Source organism: Ambystoma mexicanum, chromosome 3p (assembly GCF_040938575.1).
Source record: "Ambystoma mexicanum isolate Mex_15411 chromosome 3p, UKY_AmexF1_1, whole genome shotgun sequence".
NCBI classification, from domain to species: Eukaryota; Metazoa; Chordata; class Amphibia; order Caudata; family Ambystomatidae; genus Ambystoma; species Ambystoma mexicanum.
In genome coordinates this window covers 662,685,965-662,708,034 of record NC_090925.1, presented here as the reverse complement: position 1 = coordinate 662,708,034, position 22,070 = coordinate 662,685,965, and positions in this window count along the sequence as shown.

The window sequence follows — 22,070 nt, the reverse complement described above, 5'->3', positions numbered from 1 at the left end:
TCAGCAGCTTTTTTGTATAATATTAGTGATTCATTGATGTTCATCAATTTTTTTGTTAAGTGTTTGAATGAAGTTTATATATTATACAGTTTTTTTAATGAGGAAAACATGTCAAGGAGGTGAGGTCTGTTGCATTGAATTGAGTGTCCCTGCATTTTTTCAACAGGTGGCTTAGAAACTCACAAAAGAGGGAGGGGTAGCTTGTGACTCACTTATTTTGATATATGTAATATTTCCCCTTAGTCAGAGACAAGACCCCCGATAAGAGAAAATTGGGGATGACCTTTTTTTTTTGGAGAGTCAAAAAAAGAAAGCAGTGTCAAGTAGCACACCAGCATATCTGATGGCTAAGTGGCTAAGCTCTACAACTTTGGTGACACCTCGCACAGCAAATTGACCACCCAGCTCCCATCACAACTCATGTGTAAAGAGAGTACTCACAAGAAATCCTTCTCTTGTCACACAACCACCCTCTGGAACTCAATCCTGCTATCAGCTCGAAATGCCCCCACAATTCTCCAATTTTGCAAATCTCTCATGTGTTTTTTTGTACTACACCTGAACAAGGACTTATCCAAATGGATGCACAGACTAATGCGCCAACTTGAACACAAAGTACTGTACTGCTGTTAAAAGATGCCGAAGCCAAATGCTGACTACCCATTCCGAGTACATTGCTCAGCTGCTCTCAAGCTATGGCCACACTTTAAACAATAAAATACAAATAATATTCCTAATAATATTCCTAGGTACATCCTTTTATAATAATCAAAAATGGAGATCTCACATTGCAGAGCAGTGATCACTCATGGCTCACATGTTACTATGTTTAGGTTCAGCAGTTTGTGGGACAGCCAGCTCTCCCAATTCTGAAAGTGCATACATCAAAATAATCAATAGAAACAGTATCATATGGGGCAGGAATGTAGGAGTTGCAAGACTTCATCCCTATCATGAAAAAACAGTATATCACTTTGTGGCATTTGTTTGGAACTGTTCATGTAGACACGCGGTTAATGTATATTTCAATTATCATTGAAGTGAAACATATTAGCCTGTTCTCTCAATTTGGATAAACAGCAATGCTGCATGCATCTGCCGATAATTAAATATGTGTTGGCCAGTGATTCATTGAAAGTAATGTTATGGCTAGAAAACATTAAGTATCAATTCCCTGGGTGCACTGCTGAGAGGTGAGCAAGATGACCTCATAACAACGGATTTCTGTGCAGTGCAGGAAACCCTCTTCTATATCCTATGGCTTATTGCATCTATGCCTTACCAGTGGTGGTAGACCTCCCTCTTCTCCTGGGATGTCTCCACCCATGCACTTACCTGTTGCCTCCCAACGGGCACCTGTGGCACTTCCTCCCCTAGGGGACCCTAATAGTACTGTATCCCTCACCACCTCCCAGCCCCTTCTTTCACTGCACTTGCATGCTCCGAATGTCACAAGGCCTAGTAGGACCGTTGTCCGTTTCTATCTATTGTCAATGTCATTGTTTATTTGCTCCCTGTTCCCTCCCCTTGTGCCTTGTGGTGCTTTGAAAAACTGTCTTGTTGTATAAGCACCTTATAAATAAGGACTAACATAAATAAAATAAAAGAGGTACAGGCTGAGCTATTTGGTGGCCTCTTCAGGTCTGAATGCCCTGTTGCTGGCAGGGAAACATGATTCTGCTGAACTTGGTGTGGCTGTGAGACTGCCGGTGCAAGCACAAAGCAGGCAGGTGATGCTTCGCATGTAGACTGTTGAGCTGTGATGAGGTGAGTAGCTGCTTTAAGGTGGCAGGACCCAGAGCAAAGAAATGTTAAATGCTGGAGGGGGCAGGACTGACCATACAAATGATCTAGCAGCATCGTGGCAGGCACTGAGAACCAGTTGCTGTGGTGTTTCCAGAATGTACAGACTTTGGTTGGGGGGTCCCCCTGTGCCCACCATTTAATTGCTGCACAATATCTGTGTAGGAGAGAGCGTTGTTGTCCTGGCACTTGTAGGATCATCGAGGTGAGAAAGGGAGGCTCGCTCGGGAAGAAGATTTGCTTTCCTTGCCAGTCAGTGGAGTGTGAAAGCTCAAGCATAGTGGGGCCTGGTGTGGAATACATGAACTGTACGCTCTCCAAAACAAAGGTTCAGGTTCCACTGGCCAGTACACTACAATGAATTACACGGGCAATCAAAAGAGGTAGTTCACACGAGATTGAAACATGCAGCAAAAACCCAATAGGCCTCTTACAGTAAATTCAGTAAGAAATATTTAGTTAATTATATATAACAAATAACTTTCTAATAGAACATCAAATGGACATCCCGGTGCATGGTCTTACACTGTCATGCAAGACCTGTATAATTCCAGTTGGGAGAACCCATGTGATTCAACGTCCACCTCTAATGGATCTTTCCACTGTTTCTAATGGGAAATAACCTGGTGACTAGAAGTCCCATAATTATTGTTCCAATTCTCAGGCAAGGAAACCTTGTGTGAGGGAGGCATGGTATCAAAAGTAGACACTGACACAGGAGCTGCACGTTTTAAAACCCTTATTGATTGTTCTAGAATGGGTTGGAAAACTCCTTTATTGCCCTATACGTAAGATGGGAGTATACTCGACCATCAAATAAGGAAATGACAGACTAGTCAGTCTTTAGTCAAAGTAAAATGGTCTATACTAATAAACCTAATGCCTGCCCGCTTTCAAACACAATAAATGTGTAAAAGGGGAATGTGTTATGCAAAAAATAAATCACTGTTCATAAGAAATGTCAGTATGGCTGAGTAAACGTCCTTCCCCACTTTTTGTAGCACGTGGTAAGGTGGCACACTTGGACCTTGCGACACACTCTGGCCTCGGACACAAGGATGACATTTGTTTCATGGACCAGAGCCCTTCCACGAAAAGAGTTATTAGTTTGTCTCCTGGACCTCTCGGCCTTCTCTCACTCCAGCCCAGATCACCTTGCAGCTTGAAAAACAGTTCAACAAAAAGTAAATTTCCTTCTGATTTCCAGAGTTCGATGTAGGTTTCCCTCTTCTGGGCTCAAAACTTTCAATCGCAATTTGTGGGGCTCCCTTCGCCAAGCTTCACTCAGACATTCAAAGGCTTCCCTTATTCTGGCTCAGGCCTCCTTCAAAAGTTTGTTTCCTTCCACTGTCGAAGACTTTCAAAACTGCAAGGCTTTTGCTTTTACCTCGGCATGACCACTTTGGCTTCCTTTCTTCAATTTGTTGGGTTCCCTTCCCCAAGCTGCAATTCCACTTTTAAAGGCTTCCCTCAGTCGGACTCAAGCCTCCTTCAAATGTCACTTTTTACCCTTTCCATAGACTTCCCTCAGTCGGGATCGAGCCTTGCTTTTCAGTTCCTTTTCACTTCACCCTCCCCAGGCTTCTGACAATTATTCACAAGTTGCTACTTCGCTCACGTTTCCCTTTTCACGTGGCCTTTCGGTTTTAATCCTACATTCATTCACCACACAGAGTCTTTAAAAAATGGGAGTGCACCACACAGGACCACTCCGTTGATGCAGTATCTTCACTTCAAACAGTCTTTAATAAAGGTTTGTTGTCATTACTTCAGACTTCTAAGCAATCGCGCAACCTTCAACATGTGCGGTGCACGGCCAGGCTTTTTTCATTACTCACTGCTGTGTGGTCGAAGTCTTCCCCATATTGAAGCCTCCTCCTCTCTAGCGAAGGCCCCCACCTGTGGACTCCAGAATTCTCCCTCACTTTGTTCTCGCCATGCGGAGGAGAGTGTGCTGCTTCCTGCATCACCTGGCAGGTGCCACCCTCTTCTCTCGGTTGCTGACTGCTTGAACATTCAGCAATCACGGAGCAATGCGAGCATCCAACTGATCTCCTTACAACTCAGCATTCCTTGTGATCAGCTCTCTCGACCTCCGTGTGTCACAGCCCTGCTTTAGTGGCTCCAGAGAAAGTGCTCTGCCTGGTCCCTAACTTCACTCTGGAAGAACTGCTCCTTCTCGTGCCTCGCCTTGCTCAGAGTGTGTCTCAGTGTACCACCTTTTAAACATGTGGGGAGAGCTAATAGGTACCAGGTGTTTGTAATTAAGATCAAGTGCCTGATCTTATTAGTGGGACATGTCCAATGTATTGGATGGGAAGTACTCCTTTCAGCCTCAGATCTCCTCTTACTCATCTCAGTGTATGTGTAGAAAAATGGGGCTACTGGGAAGTTCGAATGTCCTATAAAATAGCATGGAACAAAGGTATTTTGAAAGCAGGGATACCATGTGTCGCCATCAGGTGTTCCTCCCCCATTCCCTGAGGACTCCTCACCCAGGTGATCCTCCCACACTTGTCCACCCCCAGGGTCTGGATCCAAAGGCGATGACCGTGCCCTGGCCACCTGAGCAAGTGATCCCTGGGGTCTAGGCAGTGAAACACCCTCTGGTTTTTCACACTTGCCTTCAATGCCAATGTGTAACGCATCATTGTGCGTACCCATGCCAGAGGCAGAGACAAACATCATAGCTGCACAGCCCTAAGGCTAAGGTATTTGTGCCAAACAATCATATGTTCTCCTTTCAAGTCACTGCCACTTCAATGGCTGTGGTTCTGATTGGTCCATTGCCCACGTACATCAAAGAGTCTATCAGGAATAAAATAGTGTTGGGTACAACAGTTCTCACTTTTGTGTTCTCTGCAAAACCTTCCCAATATTGCATTCATTTTATTTCCTTTAATCGTTCAACCTGCTGTCTCAAAAGCTGAGTCTTGTTCGAAGAGAATTTCTCATGTACCCAATAGACATGTATTTTTGTATGTGATTCTGCATTGTTCAACTTTACTTCTCTAATCCACAGGATGAAGTCAATGCTGTCTACTAGCGTGTGCAGCATTCACTCCTTGTGCATGTTTAAAGTGTTCTTAAGGCTTTCACAATAATAGTACCACCAGGCAAGACAAACAAGGACAGTAACAACGATTACTGAAGTCAACCAGTCCACATGTAGGAATCAGCCACTGTATATTAAATATGTATTTGCCCTTTTAGGATTTTGAATTGTGAAATATCATGCTCAGCCTCTCCTGTGTTAGCATTGCTAACATTAAGTTCATAGCAACATTGCAAAACTGTTTAAGTGCAAAGTGACTGGTAAGTGCTGCTGGGAAGTAGCTCATAAGTGCAGAGAGGCTTTGTATGAGAAGATCTGGAATGTGTTTAATGATTTCTTTTAGTTTCCCTTTTTTTTTTCCTTCTTATTCCTTCTGAATTGTTGCTATGTTATTGCTTCTGTACATACTTGTAAATAAGTAAATAAAAAATAAAAATAAAAAAATAAGTGCAGAGAGTCAGGAGACTGCAGGGTTGCAGATGCAGGGCCTCATTACAACCTTGGCGGAGGACCATGGTGCTATTAGCACCATGGTCCATGCCGCTAAAGTTGCAATTCTGCCATGGTGGATGGCGGAATTACCGCCCCATTCCAAGGTGAGTGGGGCGGTAATTCCCCATTCACCAATGGCCCCTTGCCCATTCCCATTTTTGCCCCATAGGGCATAATGGGAATGGGGAAAGGCGATAATTACGGCACCGTAAATTACGGTGCCGTAATTATCGCCAAGGTCCCTTTGCGGCATGGCTTTTAACGCCTGCAAAAAGCAGGCGTTAAACAGCCATCCCGCAAAGGGAACCTTGTAATCAGGCGTTAAGGGTCGGCACCGTTTACGGCGCCGTAAACCCCTTGACGCCTGAGTCGGAATGAGGCCCGCAGTCTCTTAAGTGGTTGGGAGGCCCAGAGGCAGAGCAAGGGCAACCTGTCATGCAGGATACTGGTTCCGTACTGGAGAGGGACAGAGAAAGCAAAAGCAAAAAGGAAGGTCTTGAGTTGCTTCCGGAACCATAGGTAGTCCTGCTCAGGTTTGAGAGAGGCAAGGAGGCTGATCCAGAGGGAGTCCCCAGCTGAGGACAGAGATGCCACACTCCTGCCTGTCTCAGGACCCAGCACAGAGTGGAGCAAATGCCATTCTCCGGGCTTGCCCAGGGAGCAAAATCCACACTCTGGGCAAGGGGCCAGCAGACAGTATGTTCACTTGGTGAAGAATACTCCACAAGAGTACAAAGAAAGAGAAGAGTACACTGCAGCTTAACAACAGGTTGTGTCCCAGCAAATTCAGTTTAAACATTTTTTTATTAAGTGAGTTGCTTTGACAAGTAAAACCTTTTCACTATTTGTAGCAATATTCTGCAATGCACATAATTCATAAGATACAATATTTTGAAATTATTTGTAATTATTCTTAAAGTAAAAACGTAGGAAACAAAAATGTCAAATACAAACTCCTAGCATTTCAAAAATTGCTAGTAATAATCTATTAAGAGCCAGCAGTACCCGCCATCAAATCAGACCATAAAAGCATGTTCCTAAAATTCAGAGCAATGTGCAAAACAGAGATTCTCCACGTGGAGAGTTTCCTCGCTAAAAAGTAGAAGATGCTTAATCATGTCGATGCTCTCAAAGCTATTGGACAACCTACAATTGCTGAGTGCATTGTCAAGCGACACTCTCGGCCCCAATCACTGCATTGTGGGAAGTCAATTACATTTAAATCTCACCTATAAGTTACGGACTTCTATAAGTTACGGACTTTGGCAGAAGGAAAGAGGGAAATGTATTTTGGTAGGGACAACCTCTGTCTAGGGAATTAACTATACTCTTTATGTAAGATTAGGTACCCAATGTGTCTATTGTAGCACACCAGTCGTGGTAAAATAGTTTCCTGTTAGCTATTGACAGATTACCAGTGAATACAGGTTTGGCCACACCAATAGAGATCGGATGTTTCTTAATAATTATTCCAAACAGGGTCAGAGATAAAAAAGTGTATTCTGCCTCAACAAAAAATTCAATGAAACAAACATTGATCTAGTTGGAGGAAATAACATTTTGTAAAACAATTGCATTTTTGCCCAAAGTATCCTGCTTGCTAAAGAGGTTAAACCAAATTCATGACGTAGTACGCTATTGGTACTGTTAAATACAACCCCAAACTCCACATCAGGGCGAATGTTTTTTTTTAAATTGTGATGGATGGTTAAATAAACCTCATAACACGTTGTAAAAATGTTTTAAAGCGTAACACATATCATATAATATTTATAATACATATCATATAACAATCATATTGATATACAAACTTAAAATAATAAACATTTCATATTAATAATACTAGAAAAAAGGAATGATGACACATTTTCTCTCATTGTGTCATTAGGACTCCAATTTAAAACATTATTGTATATCAGTATCTCATTAAGTCTTCCAATTTTAAAAACGGATTGCATCATTCATACAATTCATTCGGTATATTTCACATTATTCACCATAAAATTGTTCCCAAGCATATGATTCTTATATTTTATCATTACTTATTTGATAATTTTGTTTCGATTATTGACCACATATGATGAAGTCCAAAGTTCATAATTGTGCAATTACAAGCAAATAAAAACACCTACATTTGGTCTGATTGTATATTCCATATTGGGAATGTGTGCTTTAAATTGCATTTAGTATAGACCTCTTTCAATTGTTGGTATCCCATTAATAAATGAATGACTGTTTCGATCTCAAGGCCACATAGTCAACACAAGAGATCCCCATATTTTCTAAAACTCCAAGCCCCTGTTTTTAATAGGGATGGTAATAAGTCAAGTCTAAATAATAGCATGAATCTTCTAACTCTATGATCAAAGTGGTTTATTAAGTGTGTGCATGGAGCATCCATTCTAAAATCTTGTTTTACATATGTTTCGTATCTACGAATTTGACCCAATTTAGGTCTACACACATTCTTTTAATCTTTTTTCATTTATCATGCTAGGATTCTCTTTCCGATTTTCATAATCTACATCTTTAAAGAACTCTTCTACATCATTAATCCATTCTGTCATAAATGTTCTGCCTCTTGCTCCCATTATCATTTTAAAATTATTATATAGCATTGATGAGTTGTGGTTACCTTATAATATCCTTATAAACAAGATTCCCTTGTTAAGTTTTTTCTGTGTGGGTATGAGTCCGAGTTCTCTGTTAATTCCTTCTATCGATGTGTCATTGGGCAAACCCAAGGCCTTCTCCATAATATTCCATCTGATCTCCCGATCCAAGCTGTTTCCTTATTGGTAAATAGGTTCATACCATTTAGTAAACTCTGTATTAAACATGCTTTATATAGTTTTAGGAATCCTTTGATGAAACAACCTCCCTTATGTCTAATAAAACCTACTATGGCCTTCATTCTTTTTTCTACTTTTTTTCTTGTATATTTTTCCAATTTGGTTGTGTTCATATCATTTGTTAAATGTACTCCCAGATAAACATACGATGAAACATCCTCTATCATTTCTGATCCCATTCTCCATTTCCACTTACGGTCCTTAGGCTTGCAATGTTGTACAAAAGCAAGGGGGGGTCCTGCCGGACATTAGTCCCGGTTACTGAGAGACTTACCCAGAGTCTTTAGCTCACTATCTTTCTCAGAGGAGAAACATCTAAAACATATCAGTCTTTGTCCTGCCCCAGGGCAGTCCAGAACCAAAATGCTAAGCAATTCTCCTCTGAACAAGAGTACCAACAGCAATCCCAAACACGTGGTTCGGTCTGGTTGGACCTCATCAGTAGGGAGGGAGCTGTGCCTCTCTAAGATTAGTGAGCAAGGGGAACACGTCTGGTTTTCTCGGTGAGACCCAAAGTTACTTAAATATTGAATTGATATTTTATTTCTATCGTGCTCGTACACAAGTGAAGTGTTTCAGAGCGCTACAAGGCCAGGGAGGGGAACAAGGGAGAACAAAACAAGGATCTTACTAGGCCCAGTGACATTGAGAACGCGCACGTGCATGGGGGAGAGGGAGGGGAAAAGTGCATGGAAGGGGGTAGAAGTGGAAAGTGCGGAGCAAAGAAGAATGAGATAAATCGTAATAAATAAATAATGATAAATAATAAAGGCAACAAACAATAGTAGTGCAGCCAGCAAGTGGCAAGTGCTGGCTTTAAGGCAGCAGGCAGGGTAGGTCTGATAAGTGCAGGAAGAAAAAATAATAAAAATAAAAAAAGGGGGGGTATGTATGGGAACAGATACAAACCCCAGTGCAAGGGGTGGCCTGGAGGCAATGCGGGAGGGTGGGAGGGTGAGCAGGTACCTGGTCCCGGAGGACACAGGCTGGCCAGGTGCACGGTGCCAAGAGAGAGCAGATCAGCAGGGAAGAGAGGGGGCGAAGGCAGAAGCAAATAGGAAGGTCTTGAGGTGCTTCTGGAACTCTACCTCCAGCTCGATTATTTGAAAAATTACTGACCCTGAGGGAGTTTGAGGTAGAGGAGCGAAGGGATCGAGAGGGGAGCTTTTTTGCAGAGGGATAGCTGAAGGTATTTTGTGCCCAGGCCCCAGAAAGCCTTGTGGACAATGCAGAAGGTGTTGAATGTAATCCTTGCATCCACTGGGAGCCAATGGAGAGATTTCAGAGCTAGAGAGATGTGATCCCACGGCTTGAGGCCAAGAACAAGTCCCACAGTCCTGTTCTTGATTAGTTTTAAAGGGTGGAGAGTAGAGGCAGGTAGACTTAGAAAGAGGCTGTTACAATAGTCCAACCTAGAGAGAACCAGTGATTGGGAGACAGTGAGCTTCTGGGGGAAGGAGAGGAAATGCAGAGTACCTCTGAGGAGGTGCAGTAGGAAGTTTGACTTTTTAGAGACATCAGAGATGTGGGCGGAGAAGGAAAGTGTGGAGTCAAAGATGACCCCGAGGTTCTTAGCCTCGCAGGTGGGGGTAGGAGGAGGGCCAAGGGAGGCCGGCCAGAGAGTGAGGGGAAAGGATGGTGAAGGTGTGCCGACCAGGAGGATCTCAGTCTTGCTGGCATTCAGACAAAGATCCTTGATGTCACACCAATCTTGAATGGCAGTTAGGCAATCAGAGATGAGAGAGAGAGAGGAGGTGGCCGAGGGCAGCCTGAAAATGAGTTGAGTGTCGTCAGCATAACACTGGAAATTTGAGCAGAAAATGTCAATGCAGTGTGGGAGAGTTGCCAGGTATTGGTTGAAAAGCCAGGGCGAGAGATTAGACACCTGGGGAACACCATAGGTAGAGAGGAAGAATATGATAAGAAGGATCCAAGTTTGACCTGGGAGAATCGATCAGAGAGGAAAGAGGTCAGCCAGGCCAGAGCCTGATAGGTGATACCCAGGTTATCACGGAGACGGTTGAGCAGGATTGTATGGTTGACCGTGTGAAAGGCAGAAGAGAGATTGAGTAGGATGAGGACAGAGGGAATGTTAGAGTCAAGGTTGGAGAGCAGATCTTCAACGATGTTCAGGAGAGGAGTTTCCATGCTTCTGGCAGCTCTGTAGCCAGACTAGTGGTCATGGAGACATCCAACAGAATTGGAATGAATGTTGAGCTGAGAGATGGCCAGCTTTTCCAGGAGTTTGCCAAGAAAGGGTGTAATGGAAATTGTGCGATAGTTAGCCGGACAAGAAGGATCAGCTGTGGATTTCTTGAGAAGATGATGCACAAGGCAGTGCTTCAAAGGGAGGGGAGAGGAAGGATCCTGGGGAAAAGGAGTGGTTGCAAAAATTGGCAAAGGCCGGAGCAAGGGTGTCAATATGGTCCTTGATTGTTTTAGAGGAACCGGGATAAACCTGTTTTGACGGGGCTTTCATAGATCGGACTTGTCAAGCGACCTCATCTGGGGAGAAAAGAGGAAAGGACGAGAAGGGGGGTCGTGGGGTGGATGAAGGAGGGTCAGCAAGCACATACAGAGAGGGGAGAGGAGGGGATAGGGAGGAGAGGGTGGGCAGGATGTCCTGGGTTTTTGAGATAACGTGAGCGGCAAGGTCATTGTGAAGAGCCTGGGAGGCAAGAGGAAAGGGTAGAGACTGCAGCAGGGTTAGCCAGCTCCTTGCAGATTTTAAATAGTTCGGCAGAGTTGTTAGATGCTGCCGAGACACAGGCTTGGATGTGGACTCTCTTCTTGGTGAGGACAGAGAGTCGGTATTGCCTTTGGAGCAGGCGACAGGCCAGTTTGTCAGAGGATGAACAAGAAGCCCTCCATTTCCTCTCAGCGGCCCGACACATACATTTAGGTGTAGCTAGGTGGGAGTCATACCAGGAATTGCACTTGGCTTTGGACTTCAAACATATCCTCATGACAGGGGCAAGAGAATCAAGAGTATCAGAAATAGTAGAGTAGAGAAGGGAGAGGGATGTGTCATGGTGAGAGTCAGCCAGAGGAGGAGGGGGGGGAGAAGGTGGCAGCGAAAGCCTCAACTGACATGAGCGTCATGGTCCAGATGTCCGAGAAGGTAAGTGGCAGTGTTAGGGTAGGCTTGGTTTTGGGGGAAGAGAGTGAGGTATGAGAGGAGAGGATGCAGTGGTCACTCCAGATGAGAGGAGTGGTCAGAGGGATATAGAGGGGGGGGCCAGAGGAGATCAAGACATCAAGTGTGTGACATGCAGAATGTGTTGGGCCAGAGGGGAGGATAGAGAGGGAGAGGGAATCACAGATGTCAGAAAAGAGCAAAGATGAGGGACAGGGAGAATCAAGGTGGATGTTGAGGTCACCATGGAAGAGGAGTTGGGTGGTTGAGGCTAGAAGGGAGGAGGAGAGGTCAGCCCACTCAGAGAGAAAAGAGGTGATTTGACCAGGGGGCCGATAGAGAGTAGCAACAGTAAGAGAGTGGCTAGGAGAGATTGAGAGCCTGCAGACAAGGCATTCGAAAGAAGGGTAAATCTAAGTGGGAATGATAGTGGCAGGAATCCACTCAGGAACTATCAGGGCTACACCACCTGAGGGCCCGGGCTTCGGCTCCGGGTCCCTTGCAAAAAACAAGGGGGGTCCTGGGAGTGCCTATGCCGGACATTAGTCCTGGTTACGAGAGGCTTACCCAGAGTCTTTAGCTCACTATCTTTCACAGAGGAGAAATATCTAAAACATATCAGTCTTTGTCCTGCCCTAGGGTAGTCCAGCACTGAAATTCTAAGCAATTCTCCTCTGAATAAGAGTGCCTACAGCAACCCTAGACAGGTGTTTCGGTCTGGTTGGACCTCATTAGTAGGGTGGAGTTTTGCCTCTCTAGGAATAGTGAGCAAGGGGTCCACGTCTGGATTCCCCTAGAAACTTAGGGTGAGACCCAAAGTTACTTAAATATGCAAAAAGCAAAGGGGGTCCTCGGAGTCCCTCTGCCGGACATTGGTCCCGGTTACGAGAGACTTACCCAGAGTCTTTAGCTCACTATCTTTCACAGAGGAGCAATATCCAAAACATATCAGTCTTTGTCCTGCCCTAGGGCAGTCCAGCACCGAAATGCTAAGCAATTCTTCTCTGAACAAGAGTACCAACAGCAACACCAGACAAGTGTTTCTGTCTGGTTGGACCTCATCAGTAGGTTGGAGCTGTGCCTCTCTAAGAATAGTGAGCATGGGGTACACATCTGTATTACCCTAGTAACTTAGGGTGAGACCCAAAGTTACTAAAAATTGCAAATAACAAGGGGGTCCTGGGAGTCCCTCTGCCAGACATAAGTCCTGATTATGAGAGCTTTACCCAGAGTCTTTAGCTCACTATCTTTCAAAGAGGAGAAATATCTAAAACATAGCAGTCTTTGTCTTGCCCTAGGGCAGTCCAACCCCAAAATGCTAAGCAATTCTCCACTGAACAAGTGAACAAGAGTACCAACAGCAAGCCCAGACACGTGTTTTGGTTTGGTTGGCGCTCATCAGTAGGATGGAGCTGTGCCTCTCTAAGAATAGTGAGTAAGGGGTCCATATCTGGATTCCCCTGAAACCTAGGGTCACCCTAATTTACCTGGGGGAATCCAGATGTGGACCCCTACTGATGAGATCCAACTAGACCAAAACACGTGTCTGGTGTTGCTGTTGGTACTCTTGTTCAGAGGAGAATTGCCTAGCATTTCGGTGCTGGACTGCCCCAGGGCAGGACAAAGACTTATATGCTTCGGATATTTCTCCTCTGTGAAAGATAGTGATCTAAAGACACTGGGTAAGGGTCTTGTAACCTGGACTAATTTCCGGCAGAGGGACTCCCAGGACCACCCTTGTTTTTTGCAATGTTGTACTCCCATGAATTTTGTTTTTTGTTTATTTATAAGCAAATCATTATTTCTTGCTTAGTCACATAATGTGTTAATGCTTCTTTGTAAACCTTGTAAATCTATAGGAATCTTATCTGGCAATAGGTCATCGTCGGCATATGCTAACCAGCTAGTTTTTTGTTCATTTATCATAGGCAGGTTATTTCGGCAGTTATCTATTTATGTCTATTTATGTTCCCATGTCAGAGACATATAGATTATAGAGGGTGGGAGCCAAAGGACACCCTTGTTTTAGGCCTACATTTGTGTCTTCTAAGTCACTCAAGATTCCGTCTTAATTTAATCTAATCTGGGATTTTGTATCACTATATGACTCTCTTATAAAGTACAAGAGTCTAGCATTTATATTCCATTTACTTAGCTTTTTCCAAAGTAAAATCGATGAAGTAAACATGTAGTGCTCCCTTCTTCTTATTCAACACATTCTGCATTAGATACGTTAGGGCCCATAGATTCACTGTCGCACCGTTGCCCTTCCTAAATCTGGTTTGCTGATTTGATATTAATCCATTTTGTTTTATCCATGAATTCAATTCCTCCAACAGCGTTTTCTGTAGTTTGTCGGGTTGTCACTGGAATTTCTTTTAAATATAGGTATTAATATTGCGGCTTTCCAGCTAACTGGCAGGAAGTCTGTCTCCCTTATTGTATTGTAGACCGATCCCAAAATGTTAGTCCAACCATGAGGATTGCTTCTATATATTTTATTTGGGATCCCGTTGGGACCAGGGACTCTTGAGGGTTTCAGTTTTTTAATTATATCCTCAACATAGTCATTCTCCCAAAGTAGCAGGGCCCATTTTGGATCAAATATATTTGTGTCCACTTCTCCCGTGTTTTCCTTACAGTAAAGTGCATTTATGTGGGTTTTCCACGTCTGCTCCGATATGCTATTGATTTCTTTTTTGCTGTTGTTCTGGATTGATGTATGATTTTGATACATGTTCCAAAATTGTCAAAGATCTGCCTTTTTTAGAACCTTAAACAATGAGTGACACTGTGGTCTAAATTGAGATGCTTTATGTCTTTGCCTAAAGTTTTTATTTTTTCTGGATTGATGTATGATTTTGATACATATTCCAAAATTGCGGACATCTGTATTTTTTAGAACCTTAAACAATGAGTGCCACAGTTGTCTAAATTGAGATGCTTTATGTATTTGCCTAAATATTTTTATAATTTCTTTTAATTAAGCAATATGACTGCCGACTGACAACCTCATTTATAAAAGTATCTTGTCCACTCTCCAAATGTCTTGCTTCATCGCTTCCCAAATCACTGGCTAATAAGCTTCATACAACTGATCGAACAACTTGGTAATATGAACCCCCATATATCTGTTCTTGTCATCAACTATTTGAATCTGACCATCTCCCAGTGCATGTACGGTCTCTTCTGTCACAGTCACAAGTGGAATGCCCACCGACTTGTAGATGTTCACATTAAAGTTCAAAACATTTTCAAATGACTCCAGAAAACCTAGCAACTTTGGCAACAATTGCCTTGGTCTCACTATGTATAGCAGTATATCATCTACGAATAATGCCACATTATACGTCACTGTCTCCACCTCCACTCCAGGCTCTTCTCTTATCGTTGCCGCTAGGGGCTCAATTGCTATGGCAAACGGTAATGGGGATAGAGGACACCCCTGTCTCATCCCTCTCTGAAGCTGAAATCCCTCCGATGCTACACCATTTACTGAATCAAATGCTTCTGGAGATTGATGCAATGCACCTCCCCCTTCATCAATTTCTCTCTAAGGCCCATATGTTTCAAGACCATAATAAATGACTCCATTCCAACTGATCAAATGATTTCTCAGCATCTAAGGATAAAAACATATGATCTTATTGATCTCCTTTGAGGGTAGCCATCAACTCCCATTTGTTTTGGATGTTATCGTCCCCCTGCCTGTTGCAAACAAATCCTGCCTGATCAATGTGCACCAGTTTCGGGAGAATGAGACTCAATCTTTTTGCCAAAATAGTCATGAAAATCTTGGCATTGCAGTTCAGGAGGGAGATAGACCTGTAGGAGTCACAATTCTCCTTGTCTCATCCCTCTTCATCTATCACCACTATTTTAGCCTTCAGGAACCACTCTGGTGCCACCGCTCCATCCAGTATAGAATTGAAGAACCTGGACAAAAATGGGTCCAGGACCCCCATGTACTGCTTGTAGAAGCTTGACATGAACCGGTCTGGTCCTAGAAAATTCCACGTTTTCAGCAGACTAATCATCTGCAAGATTTCTGGCAATGTTATTGGCGGCTCTAACAAATCTTGATCCACAACCGACATCTTAGGGACATTTATCTGGTTAAGAAACGACTCTATCAGTGGATCGCTTATCCCTTTGTCAGCATTATATAATCCCTTATAACATTCCCGAAATGCATTGGCAACATCTACAGGGCCCAACAGAAGGCTTCCCCCTACACCAATGATACCCACTACCCCACTATCCACCTGCTGTTTTTTAAGACTCTGTGCCAACATCGCATTCGCTTTATCTCCCTTTTCATAAAAGCCCTGTTTACAAAACCTCAGGTTCGCTAATACCTTGGCTGACCATGGGTCTTTCAGCTCTTTACTTTTGTTAACCACCTCCGTAAACTGTTGTTCTGTTCCTGTCCCCCTTCTTTGAATCTCCATCTCCAACGACCTGATGTCCCTCTTCAGGGTAGCTTCTAACAATGTCTGCACTCTTTTCTTTGCCGTCCCTTCTGCTATCAATAATCCTCTAAATGTGTCTTTCCCTGCTTCCCATACTTTCTTCAATGCTAGCTTCCCCATGTTATTCAGCTCAAGGTACCTTTTAATATTTTCCCCCAACTCTTTATCAAAAAGCCTGTCTTAAATTACATGTCATTACACATCCAGCACACTCATGCTCATTCCTCTTCCCTAGGTCCAGCCCAACTACAACCATGTCATGATCAGACCAGCCCACCATTTGGGCAGAAGCCTCCTTCAAGATGAACTCCCACCCCTCGTCTATAAATATGTGATCTATTTGGGTGTACATGTTATGTGGATTGACTAGAATTTGGCCCCTATTTCTTCCATGTTGGCCACCCTCCGGGTGTCACACAGGAAGTGAATCTTCGCCAGCGCAGCCAGATTTCACCCTGTCCTCACCACTTCCCTATTTACACCTGGTTTAACCCAGCGTCAGTCCCTGTCTGGGTCCATCACCATGTTAAACACCCCACTGCAAATCAGCAATCCCTCTGTAACTTGCATCAGGTCCCATAGTGCAGCTGTAACGAAGCCCCCTTGGCCCACATTAGGGGCATACATTGCACACATGGTCAGCTTCATATGCCCCCTTATAACTTTCACTGCCACGTCCCGCCATTTTTGTCCCTCTTCACTTTATGCATCGGCATCCCTAGAGACTTCCTACATAGAACACAGACTCCTACTTTATTCTCCAAGTCTGAGGCCCATTCCAGATCCCCCATATGGTGTCCCCTAACAGTGTACTTCCTCTCTTTCCAATATCTTGTCTCCTGCAAAAAGAGTGCATCCAAACTTTCTTGGTTAAACATTCTCACTACCATTGCCCTTTTACCTGGTGAATTCATGCCCTTAACATTTAGGGAAACAAACCTGACCAAGCTATACAGCATCAAAGTTGTGCTTCAGTCCATACTGGTAACCTAGAAAGTGTCCTGTAGGAGAGCCAAACATTTCCCCCAACAATACACCAAACCACAATAGGCTGTTCCTGACCTCTCCACCCTCATTATCCCCCCTTCAGAGATGCCCCAACTCTCAGCCAAGGCCACTCAGTCGACCACCTCCGTCCCCATAACCCCTATTTATACCTCACATTTAGAAAACCAACCCAACAATAAGCAAGCTTCTCACATTAAAAATAACCCAGCATTCATTGAAGGGACTGCCTTCACATCTTGGGAGAGGGAGTGTTTAGTCTTCTAAAACTCTGGGTTCGAGTTTCCTTCCTCTTCACCCTAGACCTCTCTCCCTGCGGCACCCAATATTTTCCATTGGATCTTCTTGGCTTCGTACCTTCCCCTGATCAATCTCCTTGAGGTAGTTCAGCATGCCCTCTTCCTCCTCTCTGCTGGTGATGCAGAATTATTCTGCTGCCCATTCAAAGGCAAGAGTGCTTCACCTTCTTCTCCCCCAGCCCTTGGGTTAGAAGCTTGCATTTGCACTGTCCAGCTAGGGTAAATGCTGTGAGGTCTGGGTAGATGACAATCCAGGAGCCTTCAAAAGTGAGATCCTTTTGCTTTCTAGCACTCTCCAGAATGTAAATATTGTCCATAAAGTAGTGACACTTCACCAAGACTGAGCGTGGCCCTCCCCGCGACCTCCTGCCCAGTAGATGCTATCAAAAGTGAAGTCCTGGGCCGAACTTATCCTCTTCCAAGAAAAGGGAGCAAACTAACAACTTGATCATATGCTCCAGAGCTGATGAGCTTTCACCTTCTCCTTTAATCCCCATTATGCACATGTTACACCTCCTTTCTCTATTCTCCAAGTCATCCAGTTTCAGCGCAATATCTTGCTCTTTGACCTGCAACTATTTGATTCTTGCATCAAGCCTCATTTCTATCATGTCTGCTGACAATTGTTTGTTCTTATGTGCCTCTACCTCTTTTTCTACCTTCTCCATTCTGACTTTCAGTGCCTGTACCTAATTTCTTTTAGCAGAGTGTTGATATCCACCTTAGTGGCCACCTCAATCCCTGTGGACCCAGTTTCAGTTATCTTGCTCACCATGGCTGGTGGTCCATCACTGTCCGGGCTTCTCTTAATCTTGTGCAGCTGTGCCGCTTCATAGGCTGTAGTCATTGAGCTCCTGGAGGTCCATCCTCCTTCTGTCTGCCGTGAGTCCCCCTCTCTCGTCGATCCTTGGGGCCCGACCCCCGCCTTGTCCTCCAACTCTGCTCTGTGTGCCTCTTCACATCTAGGTCCTGGTCCAGCTTCTGGGATCAGATCAGCGTCCCTGCTATCCTGCACAGCCTGTCCGCCTCGCCAAATCCTTCCCGCACTAACTCCAAGGGAGCCTTCTCCTTAGCCTCTCACTGGAGCTCTCCAGCTCACCACCTACAATCCTGCTTCTGCTTCCAGACTGCAGGGCCTCTTGGTACGCCCTGCCTCAGTACCTCTCCAGGGACCCCCCTCAGTGCTCATATCCTTCCCTCTTTGTGATTCCGAGTTCCACTTAACCTTCCTGGGTTACCTTGACATGTACCTGTGAGGGCCAGCCCATCTCATCTGCCTCAGCCCTGCCACCCCACTCCACCTTGGGCACAGGTGGCCAGCATGTCACAAGGATGCCCTCTCTTTCTTCTCCCTCTGGCCTTTTTGTGGGCTTGTCACACCCCCTTAGCTATAAGCCTCTCCCTGCAGGATTCTCCCTCTTGCCACCCTAGTGGGTCTCAGGCGTCCTTATCTGGAGCCTGTGCCTCTAATGTGCCCTGCGTTCCTCGGTGGGACTGGCCTTCCCCCACCTCCCTCGCTGATGGCCATCAGTCTCCTGCCACTGGTCTTCTTCACCTCCGGGCACCATGTCCCGATCCGACTCAGCCTCTACCGCCTCCATTTCTCCTGCAGGTGGGTGCCTACACCTGAGTTCCTCACTCGCTGTACTTCCTCTAGGAGGCAGATTGCCCCTGCTGCTGCTTTAGCTCCTTTGCTTGCCATTGGCAATTGGTACCCTATTATGTGTTTACTGTGTAAGGGTAAGCCGCAAGCCACTTCATTGGGGCACTCTTAAGACCTGTTTCACCACAGCACCTGTTCTGTTGCAACCAAACGCAACTCTCCCTTTCATTGTCAAAACAGATACATCAGACATGCCTATGGGGGCGGTGTTGTCTCAACTGTACCCAGCAACAGGGGAGCTTCACACAGTAGCCTCTTGGTCACGGGGGTTTGCACCACCATAACTGATCTATGCCATTACTGATAAAGAACTCCTAGCAATTAAAACTGCCTTCAAGAGTGGAGACACCATTTGTTAGGGGCGAATAACATGGTTACCATGTTCACTGATCATCAGAACCTACAGTTCGTGAATTCAGCCAGAGCATTGTCATCCAGTCAATAGCTCTGGACCCTCTTTTTCGCTGGCTATGATTTTGTCATCACTTGCAGGCATGGAGTGTGCAACGGTAAAATGGACACCTTCTGACGGATGGGCATTAAATCACAATAGGAAGAGAATGCTGATTAGATCTCAGAACCACCCCTTATCATATCAGTCTTCAAGGCTGTGGGAGGAATCTGGATAAAGTTGTGTCTCACTTCACCCCAGAGAGTTTATGGCAATGGGTCACACATAACTCACGTCGCCACCACCAAGATGCTCTCTCCCGTATCATGACAACACCTAATTTGCAAACAAGCATCATGAAGACATACCACAATACACTCCTGAATGGTCACCCAGGAATAAAGGAGAGTCTGCCGAAAATTCAGCAGGGCTACTGGTGGCCAACACTGACAAAAGACATCACCACTTTTGTTTCCGCTTGTAACACTTGTGCACAGTACAAGGCTTCATGTAAAAAAACTGCAAGGCCTCTTACAACCTCTTCCTGTACCACCATCTCCATGGCACACCCTCTAAATTGTGTGTGCCATGACGACCTGCCAAAATGCCAAGGGTACAACAACATCATGGTAATGGTAGATCACTTTTCAAAAATGGAACACTTTACTTCCTTGAAAGGAGTACTAAACGCTAGTACCTTAGCCCACACCTTCCTGCAATGAGTGGTAAAATACCATGGGCTCCCATTGGTCATCATCTTCAATAGAGGCAGCCAATTTCTTTCCCACTTCTGGACCCTTTGTTGCTCCATTGCCCAAATCAATACAAGACTGTCTTTCAGCTACCACGCTCAAACTGACAGCCAAACTGGGTGTTAGAACAATATCTACATCTATGGTGCTTGTTATCACAATCTGATCTAGACTCAGTAGAAATCCTATGGGCTGCAGAATAGTCGTATAACAACAGTCACTCACACGTCCACGGGTTACTCACCCTTCTTTTGTCTTCATGGTTGGCAGCAATGCACCACCGCTATGATGAAGCCAAAGCCGCCTCTGTGTTTGTGGTGCAGATCTAACATGAGAACATCAAGCAAACTCTGGAATTGGCGAAAATACACCTGCAACCAGCAGAAGACACATCCAAGAAATAAGGGGATCATTCTCGTAGGTCCGACCCAGAGTACCATGAGGGAGACCAGGCTTGGATAGCAACAAAAACCCTGCATCTTAATGCCCTTGTAAGAGCCTCCCAAGGTTCCAAGATCCATACACTGTGTTAGCACGCATTGGCCCTGCCGGCATGAATTCAGGTGCAACCTATTTTTCACGTGTCCCAAGTCAAACCTGTATACTCTGGCCTGCACCTCAATCAGGTTTACCCTAAACCAGTGGAAGTGGATGGGGAAACAGAGTGCGAGATGTGAGACATTTTTAATTCCAAGCTAAAGCAGAAATGTCTGTACTATCTCATAGCCCGGGTTGGCTCTGGGCATGATGAAGGCTTATGGGAACCGGTCAATGAGGTGCATGCTGCATGGCTGGTTAGGCTGCTCCATCGCATCTACCCTCATAAGCCCAGGCCGGATGGGCAATCTTTAAGGGGGAGTGCTGTCATGGCCGCTACACACCCCCAACTGAGCGCCCCCACATACAGGACAAACACAAGCAGGCAACCCCTCATGGCCTCTACATGCCGCCAGTTGGACACCCTCACACACAGTACAGACAAACTAGGGGACTCATGCACACACAGGCACGTGACAAACAGGCACATGGGGCAGGGCCTACCTGAACCTGTCTGGTAAGGGGGTGGAGGTGGCTAGGTCCCATGACTTCACTTTGTGCTTATTAGCTACCTATTCATGTAAGGGCAACCTTTTGCATTACCAGAGGTGGATCTTGCCTGATGCCATAATTCTATGATATCTCAAATTCTGGCAGCTATTTTGGATACAGGGTTATGTAAACCGTGCCAAAAACACCCACTCATGCTCAGCATTCACTTTGCTGCAATGCTACATGGTTCCTGTGGGAGTCGGCATGCCCTCACCTGGATTTAGGGCCTTTACCCCTGGTCTACTTCCCTGGATTTCCCTACTTATCTAGATTGGCATCCTTACCTAGATTTGCACACCTTACCTGGATTGGCATTGTTATCTGGATTGACACACCTTACCTGGATTGGCACCCTTTCCTTGAATTTGCATACATAATCCGGAGTGGTATTCTTACCTGGATTGGGATTAGCACGTTACCTGGATTGGCATACTCACCATCTGGTTTAGACAGCATGTGTTTCTGTTCCCACAACCCACAATGCATATTTGTCAATGAACCTCATGTCTGCCTAGAATATAAGAGGAAGTGGGTAATCTTCTGAAGTTATGAGGGTTACTCAACTCTAATAAGAACAATAACACAAAGGTATAACCATAGGAAGTAACACTGAGTTCCGTCTGGGTTACCGATCGACTTCCGTCTGGAAGCCAGGGTTTCCATGTCTTTGCTGTTGGGGCAGTAACAGAACTGGCCCAAAGAAGATTTGTTGCAACCTTTGCTTCAGCCTAAGGTACTGTCGAGAACCAACAGGGAACTGGAGGGAGGTCCCACAAGGCACACACTCAGTTCTATGGTTCTGTCTTCTGCAGATGACCACATTTAACAGATATGCCCTGAGCCCCACAATACATGCTAGAGCCAGAAGCAGACTGTCCCAGGCAACTCCTCATCCTATCTACAGAGGCTCTGGGGATATACTGGAAAAAGGTTAGTGGGGGATTCACAGTGCCCATGCAAGGTCAGGTCTCGGAGATCAGGTAAACGTTACAATGGGATAGGTGAGAGGAGTGAAAATAATGGGGAACAATAAGAAGGGAGGAATGAGGAGTGTGGATAGT